Consider the following 19,208-nt stretch of genomic DNA (forward strand, 5'->3'; position numbering starts at 1 on the left):
AAATGTGAGAACTTGTTGCTTTCAGTGTGAATTTAATATCTTTGGAGTTCTGTTCATAAGACAAAACAATGTCACCTTAGGCTCTGGGAAGATGTAATAGACTTTTTCCCCCACTATTTTCTGACACAGAAAAAAAAACATTCAGTCTGCCAAACAACGCCCGTGTGGTTTTGGCTCCTCAAAAATTTAAGCAATAAATAAAAAAGAAAATTGACTGACTCACTGCTGTGGGAAGCAAATGATACCTGAAAAACCATTAAAGTCAGCCTGTTGGAAATCATTCAGACTGATGTGAAATCAAGCCAAGTACAAAGATTCACACTGTTGGAGGTGGAGGCCATAAAATCAACAGAGGCACAGAGGAGAGAGTAACCCCCACTCTTTTGGTCAGAGAGCTATCGGTGCCTGAGGGTAGATCCCTATGAAGCACAAAGTGACAAAACAGCCTTGTAGTGTTATGCTCCTAATGGAAACGTGTGTGTGTGTGTGTGTGTGTGTGTGTGTGTGTGTGTGTATGTGTGTATGTGTGTGAGGGAGAGAGAGAGAGAGAGAGAGCGCAATCAAAGAGATGATGGAGAGGCAGAGAGATTAGACTTCTGACAGCATGGCCAGAGCAAAAGCTTTATTGGCTGATATACTTTTTAAATAACAACTGTGTCGAGAATTTTCTTGTCACTGTTGATAATATTTAAGACTTAAGAAAGGATTTTAAAACACACTACAGTGCCCTCCGTGGCCGCGAGCCCAATTCAGACCATTGACCTCTACGGCTCCCAGAGGGCCCGGGCCTACATGCCGCAGTCAAAGCCACTTACAGGGTTTTAGAGCCTGTATGTTTGTCTGGTCGATGCAAGACTCTGGGGAATGGAGGTGTCGCCCTCTGTCAATTATTCGCTTGTTGCAGGCAGGAGACACAGGCTGTGCCCAGGGCCGAGTTCAGAGCATTAGAACCTGCAGTGCATGTTGGACGCTCCTGAGAGCATCAGGGCTCATAGTGTATGGAGGAAACTGCTTGCAGATATATACAGATCCTGTTTTAGAAGTCATTTTCAAAGTCAGCCACTGGTTTTTACACTCCTACAAAATAAAAGTGCCAACTAGAGCCATATTCTGCTTGTCCCCATAGGAAAACCCCTCTTGGTTCTTGGTAGAACCTTTCATGAGGGCCTAAACTAAAGGGTTATACCTAGAACCTAGAACAATCTGTGAAAGGTTCCATACAGAACCACCTATGAGAGGTTCTACGGGGTTCTACCCAGAACCTTCTCTGGGGGTTCCATCCGAAACCATTCCACCTTCTAAGGGTACTAGCAAGAACCCACTCATGGAGCTACCAAAAACCTGTACAAGGGTTCTAGCCCAACCCACCCAGGGGTTCTACTGAGAACCCTTTCATATTCAAAGGGTTTAATTTAGAACCCACACAGGGGGTTCTACCAAAAACCTTTTTATGTTTCAAGGGTTTTATCTAGAAAACACTCAGCGTGTTTGACAGAGGAACTTTTTATATTCCAAAAAGTTTTAATAGAACCAACCCATTTTAACTGAACCCTTAACATTCCAAGAACCCTTGAGAAACCCTTTTGTCAATGAAAGGTTCTGTAGAAGCAAATGTTTCTGGGTGGAACCTCACCCCTTCAGGAAGAATCCTTATTCTTAAGAGTGTATGATGTCAGCCATTGGTTTTGCACATATACTCCTCTGCCATAAGAGGCCATTATACATACATATGGATGGCCAAAGAGGCAGACAGAGATGGTTTATAAGAAGGTTTTGCATGACAAGTCATTTGATTTCCTTCCACCTAAAAAGCTGAGCCTCCTCTAAAGACTGCAGGAAGGTTGATTAAACATTGATACGTTTCCTCACATATTTATCAAGATCGTAATCCTCCCCTCAGCACGCGCTCACTGAGTTGAAAGCACAGTGTGTCTTAGTGCCCTATTAGCACTTTCTCAGTGTAAGAGGACCTACAAAATTTCAGAAGTGTTTTTTTTTTTTGTTGCTGTTTTGTTTTTACCTGGCCACTGTACTAAATGGAGCAGAGCAGCTGAAATCAGTTGCTGTCTTCTCATAGATCACCACCCACACAGGGAAAAAACACCCACAAAGCCAGGTTTATCACATTAATTAGAGCTCAAATTAATGCTGAATGTTCGCCGTATGAGTTGGTGTCTGTGTTTTATGTTTTAAAAGGCGTAGATGTTTATAACTAAACTGTGCAAAACATTGATGGAGTCAATGTCAGGCAGGCAGTGAAACAGGCAGCCACTGAACTCAATGTCCAGAGTGTGTATTTTCAGAGCAGTGAACTTTTGTTTTCAGAATATTGGATTTAGGCTTATAAAGCTTCAGCCATTGAAAATCCTCCCTCCTGCTCGTCAGATGTGGATGAGACCCAACCTTAACCTTACAAGTCAATTTATATGTTGTGTGGTAGAGATTGGAAAGAATCACATGTTAATGACTGGCAAGCCTTCATGTCATCATGACAGCTGCATGACTGCAGAGTTGGTCTTCTGCAGATTAAAATATGACGCAATATATTTAGTTAATTAATTTAATAATCAAATGATCATTTTAGGTTTTTGTTTTTTTTTTTGCTAAAATGACCAATATTTGCTGGTTTCTGCTTCTCAAATCCCAGGGTTTGATGCTTCTCTTTATCATAGTGATGATAGTTAAATGAATATATGTCAAAATGAATAAATGGACATGTCTGTTGACACGTCTTGAAAAGGTCACCTTGAGCTGTGAAAAATTATTACTGACTTTGACATTTTCTAATTTTAACAGAAAGAATAATCCATTAATTGAGAGAATAATTGAATATTAATTGATGATTGAAATTACATACATTACATATTTGGAGGACGTTTTAACAGTCAGAAGCTCAAACAAAATAATGCTGATTGGATGTGAATGTGCCACAAGCTCAGTCCAGTCCCTTTGTTCGCTTAAATTACTGAAAAGTTGTTAATTTCTTAAGTTCATTCATTTTAGCTCAGATTGCTCAAACCATATTGACCCACAGCCTGCAATTACATACAAACCAACCAACATTACTGTCTACAGCAGACAAGAGAAAATTAATAACTTCTGTAAAATGAATGTAAGACTCGAAAGTACCTAAATATCTATGGCCTTTTTTTTAAAATAGAAATTTAAATCAATGCTTTTCAAGACCTTTCCATATCTGCACCTATGTTTTGACAGTAGACATTTTCTGTTGATTGTAAATGAATTAATCATTTGTGAAGTTAATATTGTTTGTCAACATCACTTCTGTGTGTGTGTGTGTGTGTGTGTGTGTGTGTGTGTGTGTGTGTGTGTGTGTGTGTGTGTGTGTGTGACTAGGCAGGTGGGTGTGATCATTGGACCTACAGCTCTCAAATACAACTGGACCTCATTTTTTGTGAGCATTGTATGCTGAAAGACCTCCATGATTCACAATTTTTGAAAAAACTTGAAAACCCTTTTTTGTGACTTTTATGACTTGTTGTGTTTTCAGGTCACCCCATTCTTGTGAACATGATATCTCAAGAACAACTTACATTTACATTTACATTTATGCATTTAGCAGACGCCTTTATCCAAAGCGACTTACAAAAAGAGGATTAACAATCAAGCTACATAGAAGAGGCCCTAGAAGAGTATCACTAGATCAGGACAGGAGATGCTCTCTGAAGAGCTGGGTCTTCAGGAGCTTTTTGAAGGCAGAGAGGGACGCCCCTGCTCTGGTAGCGCTTGGTAGGTCATTCCACCAGCGTGGCACAACGCATGAAAAGAGTCTGGATTGTCTTGTGCGAGGTGCTGGGACAGCCAGGCGGCTTTCCTTTGATGACCGGAGTTGCAGAGGGGTAACATGAGCTTTAATGAGAGCATTTAAGTAGGTAGGTGCAGAACCTTTGAGTACTTTGTAGGCTAGCATTAGTGATTTGAATTTGATGCGGGCAGCCAGGGGTAGCCAATGTAGTTCAATGAACAGAGGGGTGACATGTGCCCTTTTGGGCTGATTGTAGACCAGACGCGCCGCCGCATTCTGGATCATCTGTAGCGGTTTCACAGCACAGGCCGGGAGGCCTGTTAGAAGTGCACTGCAGTAGTCGAGGCGAGAGATAACCATGGTTTGTATTAGCAGTTGGGCAGCTTGTTGGGTTAGGTATGGTCTGACCTTCCTGATATTGAATAAAGCAAAGCGGCAGGACCGGGTGACAGAGGCAATATGATCCTTAAAGGTCAGCTGGTCATCAATCATGACACCTAGATTTCTTGCTACTTTGGTAGGAGCAAGGGATAGGGAGAATTTTGATGCAGATGTTATGATGTATGGTTGGCTTGGCAGGGAAAACCAGCAATTCGGTTTTTGAGAGGTTAAGCTGCAGATGATGGGCTCTCATCCATGCAGATATGTCAGAGAGACAATCTGAAATTCGTGCCGAGACAGTTGAGTCACCAGGTGGAAACGATAAATAGAGCTGGGAGTCATCAGCATAGCAGTGATATGAGAAGCCATGTGAGTGGATGATCTGGTCCAGCGAGGTGGTATATATGGTGAACAGGAGAGGGCCTAGATCCTTGGGGCACCCCTGTGACAAGGTGGTGTTGTGCAGATGTGTGACCTAGCCAAGACACTTTGAACGACCACCCTGTGAGGTAGGATTCAAACCAGGAGTGCGCTTTACCGGTGACACCCATGTTTGAGAGTATAGTTAGTAAGATACTGTGATTGACTGTGTCAAATGCTGCTGATAGATCAAGCAGGATGAGTACAGAGGACTTCATTGCTGCTCTGGCTTCCTTTGAGGGAATTGCTTTAAACTTGACACAAAAGTCCACTTGGACTCAAAGATGAACTGATTAGATTTTGATGTCCAAAGGCTAAAAGATCTCAGTGACCTCACTAAACACATTTCTGGCCATAACTCAAGAATTCATATATTACTAATAATGACAAAATTACTCACAAATGTCTAACAGGATAAAATGATGAGGTGATGACATTTTACATTCAAAAGGTCAAAGGTCAACTTTACTATGACATCTTAATGTTTAGCTCTCTATCGGTGCTCCTCTGTAAAAAATAGCCTGTAACTGAAGACAGCACTAGAAATTATTCACTGGAATCACACATGTATAGTGAGTACTTCCATAATACTTAATACCAGGTCAATATAATGGTAAATTCTATTTTAAATCCCTTCATAGTCTTCACTACAGACATTATATGAGTCTGGACAGACATGGTTGAAAACTGTAACTTGACTGGTTGGTGGACACAAACAACTGCAAGGCAGTGATTCTATTTTCTGACTGTTCTGTTTTATACGATCATTGCCAGGTGACTTCTCACTCTTCTTAACCAGCCACTAGGGGCCGTCAGGGATCAACAACTGCTTCAGTTTGAAATCTTGTTTCAGCTCAGGGCAACTTATGTGTGGGTCACATTAATGCTAGCAGAACTTTGCAGATCTCCATTGGTTGCATCTGGCAGTTATGGTGGCTTTGCAGCAGGTGCTTCACCATCTGTTGCCTGGTGAGGATCAGCACTCTACCAGGTGACCTCCTCTAGCTGTTGCTAGTTCTCAGTGAATTGCCATGTAGTGATATGACACTTCTAGTTGTTTCAGATTTATTGAACACCTGCAGCTTCAATTCAATCTGCTGTGGTCATCAAGAACTAAGAGAAGCACAAATCCTTGAAAAAGAAAATGAATAATTGAATGCTTCTTTGTGCTTTAACTGGTGTGCTGCTGTGGAGGTTTATTAACCTCACTCATTTACAGTCTGAAGAACAAAGGTTGAATTCAACCACTAGATACTGACTTTAACCACCTTACTTTGAATTGAACTGTTTTATTTATCAAGACAGGCGGGTAATCTTTTACACATTGAAAAACACGCACAAATAAATACAGTTACATAAATAAATAAAATAAATAAATCTGACCTTGATAAACATGAAATACTGCTGAACTGATCTGTCCTTTTTTATGAAGAATTTTCTCACCATATGCACTCATTTCCCCACTCCACACTGTTTCTGTTGTTGTGTCACTTGTTGATAGTGCAACTGACCAAATGATTAGCTGTTTGTGTGTTAATCACAGCATGCTTCATTATCAAGGGATATGACAGGCTGTTTATGAGCCATGGTGTATTAATTATGTGCTTTCATAGTGGTTTGCATTTAATCTATTTAAGTGAAACTATTGAACATTTCACCAAATAATTTTGTTATCGCTATTGATGAAGTTGCTGATACATATGGCTGTTATTTTATTGCCCAGGCCTACTTGGTGAGGGGTTTAGCAAGTGTATCCCTAAGTGTATGAGTTTACAACACTGTGAACAACAATGTGAATCCAATAGCAGAACTGCTTGATAGAAATATTGGGTTTTTATTTGATTTTTGCATAAATGTACATATTTTTCTGGGTATTTAAAGGAGCAATATGCAGCATTCAAAAGAGTATTCCAGTCCAAATACTGAGGTGGAGCTATAGACTGTATATTGACATCCTACTTAATATACATCTATGATTGAAGCAAGTTGTTTCCTCCCGTCCCCCTTGAAGATTAAGCAGGTTGCCTGCAGGTTGCTGTGACACGGAACTGGAGCGCAAGATAAATGCAACATTATATTTTCACTGTGACAAGGCATGACAAGTCCCACATTGCAAGCTGATCAGCTTTTTATAACGCTGTCAGCTGTCAATGTAAATTTAAGCCTGTTATCCCAAAAACTAAAGGCCACTGTTCTGAAAATCCACACTCTGGAGTTGGAGCCCAGTTACTGCCTGCAAGACTTTATTAACATTTTGCTCAGTTTAACCATGATAAAGTTCTCGTCCTCCTAAAAAATGATTATTGATTTCTTATGACTCAAACACTTCACACTCAACTCAGCAAACATCCAGCATTGATTTGAACTCTAATAAACATGCAATGCAAACAAAAACAGAAGTCTGGATTAGAATGGAAATTTAAAAGCAGAACATACTGGCAATAGCAATGTTGTCAGCTCTTAACTGAAGCATGTTTCCTTAATCTATGATGAGAAGTCATTGTCATTTTATGATTTAGTGCAATAAATATATTACATATTTCTCCTTAAAGTCACTGGATTAATTGAAAAAATCAAAGCAATTTAAATAAACATCATGCATCACATTATATATCAATATCACAAAATAAAATTACATATACTTTGATAAAGGATTTCATCTATATGGCCCACTCCTACACAACAGGAACGATTAGAGCTGCTAATAACTATTGTTAATGTAGATCTGGGCATGTAAATATAGATAATATGTAAGACAGATTTGAAAAAATGTGAGTCACCCCTTTAAAATAGCACTTTGTGTTACTGTAACCCTCAGCTTGGAGTTTTCACAACAGAACAGCAGGGAAATGCTGCAGTAAAGGTCACGATGATGTGGTCGTTCCTGGAAAATGTAAATCCCAATATGTGAAGCGACCAGGAACCAAATGTCTTGGTGTTAGTTAATTATTCATAATGGATCGCTAATGTTAAATACATGACACATCTACGGTGTTAGTAATGTATGAACAGTGTGACACCGCCTGAATGTGGGTTGTCATGGAGAGTTTGAGAAATTAGCAGAAAAGGAGAAAAAGATTGTGCATGTGAGGTTTTTCCTGATCTCACAGTGTTCTAAATCACTGCATCAGACATATTTTCATGATTGTATTATATTGTATTAGAAATATACCATGGGAAACTTTCATGTTTTCACTGAGGATGATGTTCAGAAAAGTAAGAAGCGTGTATTTAGAGCTGTTGCAGCCTTGTGCATCAGAGCATTGAGACACTGCAATGATATGTAGTCAGGTCTGCAGCTACCATCAAGGTCATGTCCTCTGTATTTTATGGGACTTTTTGAATGTTTTCATATATATGTGTATGTGAGTGTGTATATGTAAAAAAAATAACCATTTGCTAAATTTCATTGTTAATGTCCAGAATGAATATGTTGGCATGTCTCTTCTGGGTCACTGTTCTGCTACTGTTCATGTATTTATGAATCACTGCCGACAGGAAATGAGGCACAGGTAATTATTTGTGTTATCAGTGATTATTAACAAAATGTTTCAGTGATACCTCTTTAATCACTGCAGTTCATAGATCAACTCTCCTTTTTATTTTATTGTAAATAAGAATTACATGTAAAGGATTGTGTCCAGTTTGAAAGGGCTTATTGTAATTTTAAAATACATCATCTATATCAGTAGGTATATTTTCAATTTTAATTTCAATTTCATGCATCTTCCTTGAATGTGTGGAACATTTTAGTTTTGTATTGAATAAGCCATTTTTACCCCCCCACCCCCCTAACCCCCTCCCAACCCCCTAACCCCCTCCCTGAAGGGACAAAGACTTATGAACTCAAAAAATCCTTGCCACAACCATGCATGCAGTCTGCTGTCTGTAGCACTGTTCCATCTGTTTTTGTGCTAAATATGATGTGTGTGTCTGCAGCAGAACCTGTTACTACTATGTGAGCTGTTTCAACACGTCACCAAGACCACCAAGACTTCAGGACACAGAGCACGAATTTGATCCTGAGGTGTGAAAAATTGTCATCATGGCTACAAAACCCTGCCTGTGTGCCCTCTGAATCATTGACGGAGGAGTGATGGAGCAGAGCTGAGCGCGTCCACAAGCTTTTATTTGCAGGAAGCCAGAGGAGGCTGGAGATGGACAATAGGTTTGGGCTATATGACGACAAGTATGGTGAGATGACAGAAATGTGGATTACGTCAGAGATTTTGCCATCACATGTACAGCTGTATAAGATAGAAGCTATCCCATGAATCTCTCTGGTTAATGTTAACACAGAATTTGAATATTTGTCAGAATTAGCCAAAAGCAGACACTCCTGTCTGATTATTTTATGCTATACATGGCAAGACTGAACAGGAGATTCCACAGTGTTGCAAAGAATGTGTGTTTTGCACACTGATTTAGGGTTGCAGCAGCACACAAGTTTCATGGTATGAAAATTGACAGTTATCACATCATGTGCATTTGCTCATCTGTTGCATTTAATTTAAAGGTCCTGCTGCTTTTCAAATGGGAGATGCGCAGCTTTCTTATCTTTTTAAATTTATGTATTTATTTATTTTAATTTTTAATACACTTCAATTTTTAAAAAAATGGTTTCAAGTTTCATGTATGTCGAGACATAATATTTTGTGAAATAATTTGTTCAACAAGCAAACATCCAATTCTGTTTTCATTTCTTTAAAGGTATAATGTTCAATATTTTCTTTAAAAAGCAGTGTATAGACTCATATAAATATAATCCCTTTCAGTTATCAGTTACTCAGTTAATATACTGTTGTGTAGTTTAGTCTACAGCAATATATCATATTCTATTAGATCATCACTAATTGAAAATTGATGGAACATTATTTTGAGAAAATGTGTGTATCAAGATTCATCAAGCCATATTGCCCAGCCCTACATGTCACCCACATCCACTGGACAAATAATTACCTACATTTTGACGTATAGTGTGAAAAAACATGATTATAAGTGCTTCTGAGACATTTACACACATGACAATTGTTAATATGGATATGATGCGCAAATAGGCCATCACTGTCCTCCACTGCAACAGTCTGATAATCTCATATAATTGTACCATGGCAGCATCACTTGTCTGCAATGCTGCCACCTAGCCCAGGAAAACAATGCAGCAATGTTATAGCAATTGGTCAGCTGACAGAACAGTGCAGTAATTTGCAGCTATTTTGATTACTCATTTAATTTTTTTCATTTGTTTATGTTTTTGTTTTTTCATTTGAAAAAACAGATATCTCCATTTTCATTAAAAAAAATTTCTAAAGCATTTTTTTGTGCACTTCAGCAAATAACAATCAAATTGTTGTTGGTTTATTCATTCTCAGAATGGTGTGTACCTGTCATATATGATCACTGAAACAGTGAATTTTCATCACTATTTTTAATAACCATACATAACTATAAATGAACGATACAAACAGAACAAAATATGTGTATTTATTTAACTTGAATTAACTTAAATGCTTCCTTGTATTATGTGTGTCACATCTTGACCAACATGAATGCTGACATAGAATGATATAGCTGTGGCAGGCCAATATCAGGCCAATTGATATGTCAGTTAACCATATTATCAGTCCAGTATCAGTATTGGCCTATCACAGTTATATATAACTATTATCTATATCAGTATTGGCATATATGTTGTCTGATACATGCTGTTGTGAAAACCTTTTTTAGCAGAACATAATATGGGTTGTTTGTATATGTTGGCTTTTTAGGAGGTGTTTTATGTATATTTGATACTTTTTCTCAATTGAAGTTTAATATATACTTATATTTTGCTCTATTTATGTTTTTAATTGTAAGTATCTATAATTATTTTTTAAAAATACATGTGAAAGTTTATTTTTCAACTGTTAAATATCATGCCTCCTTGAAATATCTTTGTCAGAAGTGTTTGCTAACCACATTTGAGGAATCATATGGGGTATATATTCTGTATATTATAGTCTGTATAAAGAATATCTGCCGATATATCAATATCACCATTTTGTTTACTCACTAGGGTCAGCATCACCCCCCAAAAAACAATATCAGTGGGTCCCTAATAATACTACCAAAACAATACCTTTACACACACATACACACACACTCAAGGTTACAAATGTAAAACTGATCCTGACAGAAGAGCAGGAGTCCTGTCAGCCACTGAGCCGTTTCTTTCTATCTGTTCCTCCTCCTCATTCGCGGTCACTCCTCCCTGCCTGGCCTCCTCCACTGACCCAGTCCTCTCATCCCCTCTCTGAAATATTGATAACGGACTCTCACTCTCCACCTCGCCGTCTCTTTTCTCCTCATGTTCCCATCTGTGGTGATTCAGCAAACCAGCACAGCAAAAGGCTCAAACCAAAACCTGCAGTTGCATTTCCCATGTTGTAGGGACATAAATCTGATTCCACACTCACATTGCTGGGACCAGTTTTCCTTACGGGGACTTAACACAAGTCCTCATAAGATTAGTGATTAAATTTTAGGGTGAAGACTTGGGTTATGGTCAGGGTTAGATTAAGGTTAGGGTTAGTCAAGTAGTTATTATGGGTAGGGTTAATCTCCAGAAAATGTTGGAAACAGTCTGTGTGTGTGTGTGTGTGTGTGTGTGTGTGTGTGTGTGTGTGTGTGTGTGCGTGTGTGTGTGTGTGTGTGTGTGTGTGCATGTTTACACCACTGTTCACTGCAGCACACCAGAGCCTGCAGAGAAGGTGTGTGTGACAGTGAGCATAATTCAGACGGCCCCTCTGGTGGGGCCAGCGTGGGACACCCTGAGTCATTACGCCCCGCATGAATATTTCACATGCACTCTCACTCCTATACTACTGACCCAGCTTTATAATGGCAGCCAGTCAGAAGTATGAGGCCCAGCATGCAGCAGCAACATCAGATCCCTAAACCACCCCCCCCCCCCGTGATCAAATGGCCCCTGACAGCAGCAGCAGAGGAGGAGCAGAGGAGCACCTTTAGAGAGAGTGAAAGAGAAAGAGGGAGAGGGAGATAGAGGAGGGGCGGGGTGCATCCTCATAGCCTATATCCATATCTTACCGTCAATCCTCCGGTTTCCCTCCTCCTCGCTCAATGCGTCTCCCACATCCCGTCTCTCCGCGCCCTCACGCACCCACTGCACTCTCCTCCCTTTCTCCTGCTCCGCTCCACCCGATGCATGAAACAAATCAAATATTCAATGGTGGGCGCTACCTGCTGGGCTATACGGCAGTCATTAGTGTCCAACAACAACTGGGCGTCCTCCCCCCCTGTGATCGGTGTACTCTGCTGGACCTCACACCCTCCCTCCGTCCTGTCGAGGCTCGATGTCTTCCCCGCTGCGCTGCTGTGTGACTGTGCGTCACGTTGGTATCATAATTCCCACGGGTTTCATGGCCAGAGACGATGCGGGCTATAGGCCTTATAGCTCCGATGGATGGATGGATGGATGTATGGATGGATGGATGGAGGCGCGATCACATGCGAAAACAATAATTAGGCGCAAATGAGCGCACAGACCCGCGCTGCTGTGTCTCCGTGCGTCGACAGCTCATCAAGCCCGGGTGTCGTTTGTCAGCGCTGATCTTTCCTTATTACATCCTTGTTGCATTTAGTGGAAAATAAACGTCGACGTGATGACAGCCGCTTTGCATATCCTTGAAGAATCGTGATGAGGCGCAGCAGCACATCAGGACGGACATGGGGATGTGTCAGGCTTTAAAAAAAGGCAGGATTTGTGTTATAAAATGATGATGTTGTAATAAAAAATAACAAAAAGAGCAGCTGGACAAGCAGGCGAGAGAAGGGTTTTTTCCGCTCCTGGCCTCGCCTTGCATCCGTCCTTCTCTCCTCTTCTTCTTCTGGCGCTCTCCCTCTCTCTTTCTCTCCATCCGCTGGTCCGCTTGTTGCGCGTTCTGCACTCGAGAGCGCGCAAATGTGTGTGTGTGTGTGTGTGTGTGTGTGTGTGTGTGTGTGTGTGTGTGTGTGTACGTGTGCAAAGACAGGGAGAGGGAGGCACGGACAGAGGAGGCTTCGACTATATTATCAAGGTTTGTCTGAGTGAGCAACAATAAGCTGCTGTGTACGCAAAGCAGGCGGAATATGGAACAAATTGCGGCTCGTGACGTCTGACCAGCGCGGATTTACGTTCATCGTTTACGTTTCTCCAGCGACAAGAGCATGAAGAATACGAAGAAAGGGGACCTATTGTGTTTGCGTGCGCAACATAGTGCACATCCAGCATGCACAGGCATTTGCAGTCAGGGGCGGATTTAGTCAGTTTGGGGGCCGAAGGCAAAGACAGGCATGGGGCCCTTCACATCCCTCCCAGTGAGCACCAACAGGGATTTCAACGTTGATTTCTAGTTGAAAACTGGTTAGGACCTCTTTTACACCCTCTTATGAGCCAGCTAAAATGTGTTTCCAACATCAGTGTGCCATAAACCACAAATTTGTTTTATCATTTTGATAATTTCTTCAGTTAAGTTGAAAGAGAGACGATACTGATTAGTGTGAAGGTATTTCTCAAAAGTCATTCTACTGGTCTGTTAAATCTTCACAAAGAAGTAATTTCAATGCATTTCTTTTTTCATATATAATATCAGGAATATATACTGTGAGCTGCCAACAAGAAGCTATCAGGACATCGTAATGATAATGTAAAATAAAGAAATTGCGGTTGTTGTTGTAACCTAACACAAGTACATGGGTGCAACTTCTTCATCTACTATGCACTGGGATGTAGCACAGAGTAACAAAGACAGTCCACTGATCAGGAAGACATGGTGGCTGAGTGATTTAAGCATAGAACTACCACCCTGGTAACTTCTTTTTTTTCCTGGCTTTCAACAGCAAAATTTCTTTGTAGTTCTTTAGTGGAGCTCCAAACTGATATTAGGTTTTTATGTGCACATTGTAGAGAAAGAAAAATGTCACTATTGCAAATCAAATATATAAAATATGGTTGTGAAAAAGCTCACTTTTGAACCAGTTCTGAACGTCTTTTCATTGGTGACATGCTTTCAACTAGAGAAATCCTTGAACATCCATTCTTGAGAACTGAGACAAATCATGTCCTACCAAAGAAAACTGAAAATTATTATATTATAAACTACTAATACCAACACTCTAATTCCATTTTTTAAAGTTATTTTTTAAGGATTTATATATATGAAATATAACAAATTTATAAAATGCATAGTTTGCTTTCATTTATTTAATTTCTAAACTTGCACAACTTCAGACTTTAAAAAATGTGTTTAAAGCCTTCAAAATTGAACAATAATAATATAATGATAATAATCATGGGCGGCACTGTGGTGCAGTGGTTAACACTGCCGCCTCACAGCAAGAAGGTCCTGAGTTCAATCCCCCAGCTCCCCGGCTGGGTCAGGGCCTTTCTGTGTGGAGTTTGCATGTTCTCCCCGTGTCTGCGTGGGTTCTCTTCGGGTTCTCCGGCTTCCTCTCACAGTCCAAAGACATGCATGCTAGGTTAATTGGTGACTCTAAATTGCCCATAGGTGTGAATGTGAGTGTGAGTGGTTGTCTGTCTATGTGTCAGCCCTGCGATGAACTGGCGACTTGTCCAGGGTGAACCCCGCCTCTCGCCCAGTGTCAGCTGGGATAGACTCCAGCAGCCCGCGACCCTTACGGAATAAGCGGTTACAGAAAATGAATGAATGATAATTATCATCATAGTAATAACAACAACAACAACAACAACAACAACAATAATAATAATAATAATAATAAATGATAACATAGATGTAAAAATGTATTATTATAATCATCTTTGTAATTTTTTGATGGAAATGCTGGCTCTTTAACGTTGTGTCCCATTTAATTAGGCATAAAACGTTTAACTAGGGACCCTGTCTTATTTCCTGGTTTACAGTAGGTGGGAATATTGCTCAAACACTGGTAAACTTTCTAATTTTCATCCATCCATCCATCCAGCCATTGTCTTCCGCTTATCCGGGGCCGGGTCGCGGGGGCAGCTGTCTGAGCAGGGACACCCAGACTTCCCTCTCCCTGGACACTTCCTCCAGGTGTTTCGGTGGGACCCCAAGGCATTCCCAAGCCAGCCAAGTGACATAGTCACTCCAGCGTGTCCTGGGTCTTCCCCGGGGCCTCCTCCCAGTGGGGCATGCTTGGAACACCTCCCCAGGGAGGCGCCCGGGAGGCATCTATTTTTCAATAAATTCATTAAATAATATTGCCACTTAAAAAAAATAAAATGGCTACTCACTGTGACTGCTGTCAAATGAAAAAAAAATCAACATTTTGTCAACTCTGTCAGTCTACATTCAAAGAAAAAAAAACAATCACTAAGAAGTTGGCAGTTTAATAGCTAAGAGATTGATCTTTAAAATATATTTCCCCTTCATAATTGAAAAGTAAAAATCAAAACTCCCTCAAAATACAATTTGTACCAGTTCTCAAGAATGAGTGATAAATAATAATAAAATTAAATTTATGGTGGAGTGCTGAGGATTAATTGAAGAGTCTCACAGCCTGAGAAAAGAAGCTATTCAGAAACTGTGGTACGGCAGTGGATACTTCTGTATCTCTTGCCAGATGGCAGCAGGGTGAATAGGCTGCATGTGAGGTGGGTATTCTCTTTCACTATCCTCCCAGGTAGCTTTGCTTCACTTTTCAACAGCCTGTACACTACGCTAAACATTTTGTTTGTGCCAGATGGCTGCTGTCTTCCTGAATCATTTCAGCAGATGCGCAGTAAGATCATGGAATAGTCCAAGTTAGTGAGGAGGCCCTGAGACTTTAAACTTTATTAACTATACATTTATGAGATATTTTATGGGGCTCTCAGGGCTTCAGGCAATTGCTGACCTTTGCCTAATGATAAGTCCTACAGTTTGCAGTACCTTCATTGAACTCTTTTGAGGACAATTTGTTAAGAGCAGTTCTGAGAGAAAGCCCACTATTTTTCAAGCTGTCTATAAAACTGAACGCTCTGAAATAAGTCATCAAGTCACTGCCATTTATAAAGCACATCAAACCCATTAATGAACCAGTCACACCTTCGTGACATCTGATGATACACTGGGTTTATCATCTGTCTCTGCAGGCACATTTTTACCCCACCCCCTCCTTTCATTACTCCTATAACATACAAAGGGCACGCCACTGCTTTTTGCATTTGCTTTTTTGGAGTAGTAGACTGGGAACATTCACAATAACTTTTGTTATTCTGAACAGAAACATGCTAGAGTGATGGCACTCATACTGCACATGCTCAGTTAGACCCTCTTCCCACTTCCCAATATCTGTTGCTGCATCCATTGAATGAAAGGTGGTATGAAAGTATTTTTTTTTTTCATATATAAGCTGTATTTTTGTCAATCTGTCTTAACCTTTTGTGTGAATGAATCAAAACTGTTTCAATCATTGCTTCATTGACTACTAAGTGACATCGTTAGTATGTGTCAAGGTCAGTGTGTCTAGTTAGCACTTGATGTTCTGTCATGGCTGTTAGGGTTGGGATGATTGCAACACATTGCTGAAACTGTCCCCAAGCTAAGCAGCCATAATGTTATTGTGAAATAATACATATTTCCAGATGCTTATTGAGATAAAAAGAAAAAAGTTAATGTATTTTAACATGTTGCAGCTGTCTCCTGATCATGTTGCAGCTGTTCCCAGGGTTGGGGTCAATTGCAACATCTGACTTCTTCCATTCAAATAAATATTATGAACAATATATCACACGCAATCACCTTTAACTCACATAGGTAATTAGCAGCTATGTGTACATTTAATATATAAAGATTTGGTTGGTCTAGTCTATATAGTTTCTGAGTAACCCAGAGGAAGGTGTGTTATGGCTGTCCCCAGTCTACCCTTACAGCAGGAAATACAGTGGTTAAGACTCTGGTCACTCAAGGATTGAAAAAGGAAGAAAAACTTCTTGTCCAGAAGTTAAGTGAATGAAAGAGAAAAATGATTATATTACTTGTCAAACTGAGATTACGTAATAGCCTAAATATGTGATTTGGTTAAAGAGATAGTGCAGAGGCACAGTATCGGGGTGTTTTACTGTTTTTACCACTTTCACAGAGTCAGGAACTAAAAATACCTTTGGATAGACCTTTTTTCTGTATTTGGCATAGTCTCAAGTTATGTAATCAACAATATTAGGCAATCTTGGCACATTTCTTGAATGTCTGTGGGGTCAAATAGCATAATCATGATCCCATAGATATCCAGGAATGGAGAGAAACTAAGTTGTACCAGGTTTTGTCTGAGAGGAGGCCCATAGTCACAGACTTTGAAAACCCCCGTGCTAGTCTGTTGAGATATCAGGAACTGTTGCAAATGCAGATCCGGACTGATCACATAAAAGCAATCTCTATGCAGTTTACATGTGCGAGGAAGTGTGCAAAGGCTAAACACGGTCCTCAGTATGAAAGAAGATGAGTCTAAAGGAAATCACTGATTATGTAGAGAAGCCAGTTTCTCCATAATTTGACTTGACTCCCTTTGAATAGCTCTGATTGCTTCGTGTGTAGTCTATAAAGTGGAGCTAGACTTCATAAACACTCAAAGCACAACAGTCACTAACAAAATTATTTTAATGGTGCTGAATAATTCATTGATTTCAGATTATGCATGGTGTGTTTTGATTGGACAGCACCAAATGATCGTGTAAGAAAAAGAAAAAGTGCATTGCATTACAGAGCTGTGTGGGTGAAAATGGAGAAATGCTTAGAATATTCTCCTGGGTGTCATAAAACAAGCCATAATGGCAAGACTTGGCTCAGTGCTAACCTTGGCTTGACTGTGTACTTGGCAGCATTCAAAGACATTAAAAGACAGCCAATTCTAAGCTGAGGTCAGCATTGGTTAGCAGTATTCAGAGTTCCTTTAGATAGTGTTTTACATAACTTTTTATTGGTGGTTGGCATGGGTGTGGATATGCCAACACACCCACTTATAGTGGAGCTACAGTATGTTCGCAGGAAGACAATAGCTGTTGCTTATCACTGACACAGAAAAGCAAAACTAGTCCCATCAGGTAGACAGTTCCACTTCTTGAAATGAACTTTCCTGAGTCCCACCCCTTCTGAAACCTTGGTCAAACCATTCCTGTTTCCTGTGCTTAGATATGCTTTATCATAGGTCTTCAACAAAGGGTCCATGGTCTCTAGGCGGTCCTCAGTGTTACTGTAGGGGGACTGAAACATTTCTGTTTTTCTGTTTTGTTTTGTTTTTTTGTTTTTGTTTTTTGTATTATTATTATGATGATTATGAAATACATCTGAAATTACACATTAACATGAATCCAACTTATTATTAGCAAAGATAATATCACACCAGGCCAACAAAGGAGGACTCAGATGCAGGACTCAATCACAGGGTTTTTAATTGAAAAAGAGAGCAGGCAAAAACAGGAACAAAAGGCAAAATCTGGTCCAAAAGTAGGAGATCTCTAGAAAACTGGAGAACTTGAGCACACTCACAAACAAAGAGACGAACTGGCACAGACAAAGGGTGGCACAAGGACTAAATACACAAGGGAGGAGGGGTAATGAGGGACAAGTGAAACCAATCAGGGTGGGGCCGGCGATCACACAGGAGGGAAACACACAGGGGCAGGAAGTAAAGTGCCTGAAACTAGAGACAAGCGTGAGTACCAAAATAAAACAGGAAAAACTGACAAAAACTGAAAACAAGGAAAACATGACCTTATAGGAACCTCAGGATGTGACAGTTAATATGGTTTACTTGTAAAGAGAGAAAAAAGAAAGAGAGAAAAAAACATTTAAATTACACAACATTGACAAAAGGCTACCCATGAACTCCTCTGTATACATGTGAACTAGCTAACATACTAAATAACTGCATGGCACCTATTAGAATGCTGAACTACCTCTTATTAAAACTTTGTCCAATTACCTGTTTTAGTATCCCAAATCTACAGACATTCTTGTGTGCCATTAACTGTTTTGTAGCTTCAAAAGCAAGAGACTCTGACATGCCCTCACCGTCAGAAACCACTGCTAATGCATCTAACATCAGCCATGCTACAACTGCTGCTGACTAAGCAGCTATGGGTAAGTGCAAACAAGAGAACCCGAAAATAGTCAATGCAATGTAGTAGGGGTCCCCGCTCCATCTCTATAAGCTAAGCGGTTCATGACTTGAAAAATGTTGAAGACCCCTGTGCTATAATTGCTCGTTTTGGTTTAAAGATGTTGCTGTTCAACATGTAGCACATGTAGAAAGTGACATAAACATCTAAAGATAGCTAATATTTGAAAAAACAAAACCTAGTTGACTAGCTAGCTAATCTGCATTAACTAGATAGCTAGTGTTTTGCTTTGTAGCAAGTAGTTAAGTTTGTAAAATTTGGTTTTAAAATCATGAAAGAATTGAGCAGTTTTTTCTTTGTTGAACTGGGACATGTCTGCTCCACTGTCTCAGTGTCAAACACCACTAGGACCTGAAAATGACCTCAAACATGGACACTCCTGGCAGCTTTGTTTTTTTTTGGACACGCCTAACATGTTTGAGCTGCCAGAGGACAGTGACAGGAATTTTTTCTTCTTCTGTTGGATTTTTGGAACTGAAGTGAGCTGGCTGACTTATCGCAGAG

At 40.0% G+C, this 19,208-nt stretch overlaps 1 protein-coding gene across 4 annotated transcripts in view; it reads right to left on the bottom strand.

Moving 5' to 3' along the window:
• adgrl1b (adhesion G protein-coupled receptor L1b) overlaps window positions 1-12,510 on the bottom strand; it is a 52,617-nt gene extending 40,107 nt beyond the window's left edge. For 3 of the 4 annotated variants that reach the window (XM_084711228.1, XM_084711221.1, XM_084711204.1), the window contains exon 1: window positions 11,654-12,510. The gene's annotated coding sequence lies outside the window, so the exon portion shown is untranslated. The remainder of the gene's footprint in view (window positions 1-11,653) is intronic. The other variant, XM_084711212.1, reaches the window with a different exon arrangement.
• Between the last annotated feature and the right edge of the window lie 6,698 nt (window positions 12,511-19,208).

The sequence above is a fragment of the Lutjanus erythropterus genome, chromosome 3, assembly GCF_056507025.1.
Source record: "Lutjanus erythropterus isolate fLutEry1 chromosome 3, fLutEry1.hap2, whole genome shotgun sequence".
Taxonomy (NCBI): domain Eukaryota; kingdom Metazoa; phylum Chordata; class Actinopteri; order Lutjaniformes; family Lutjanidae; genus Lutjanus; species Lutjanus erythropterus.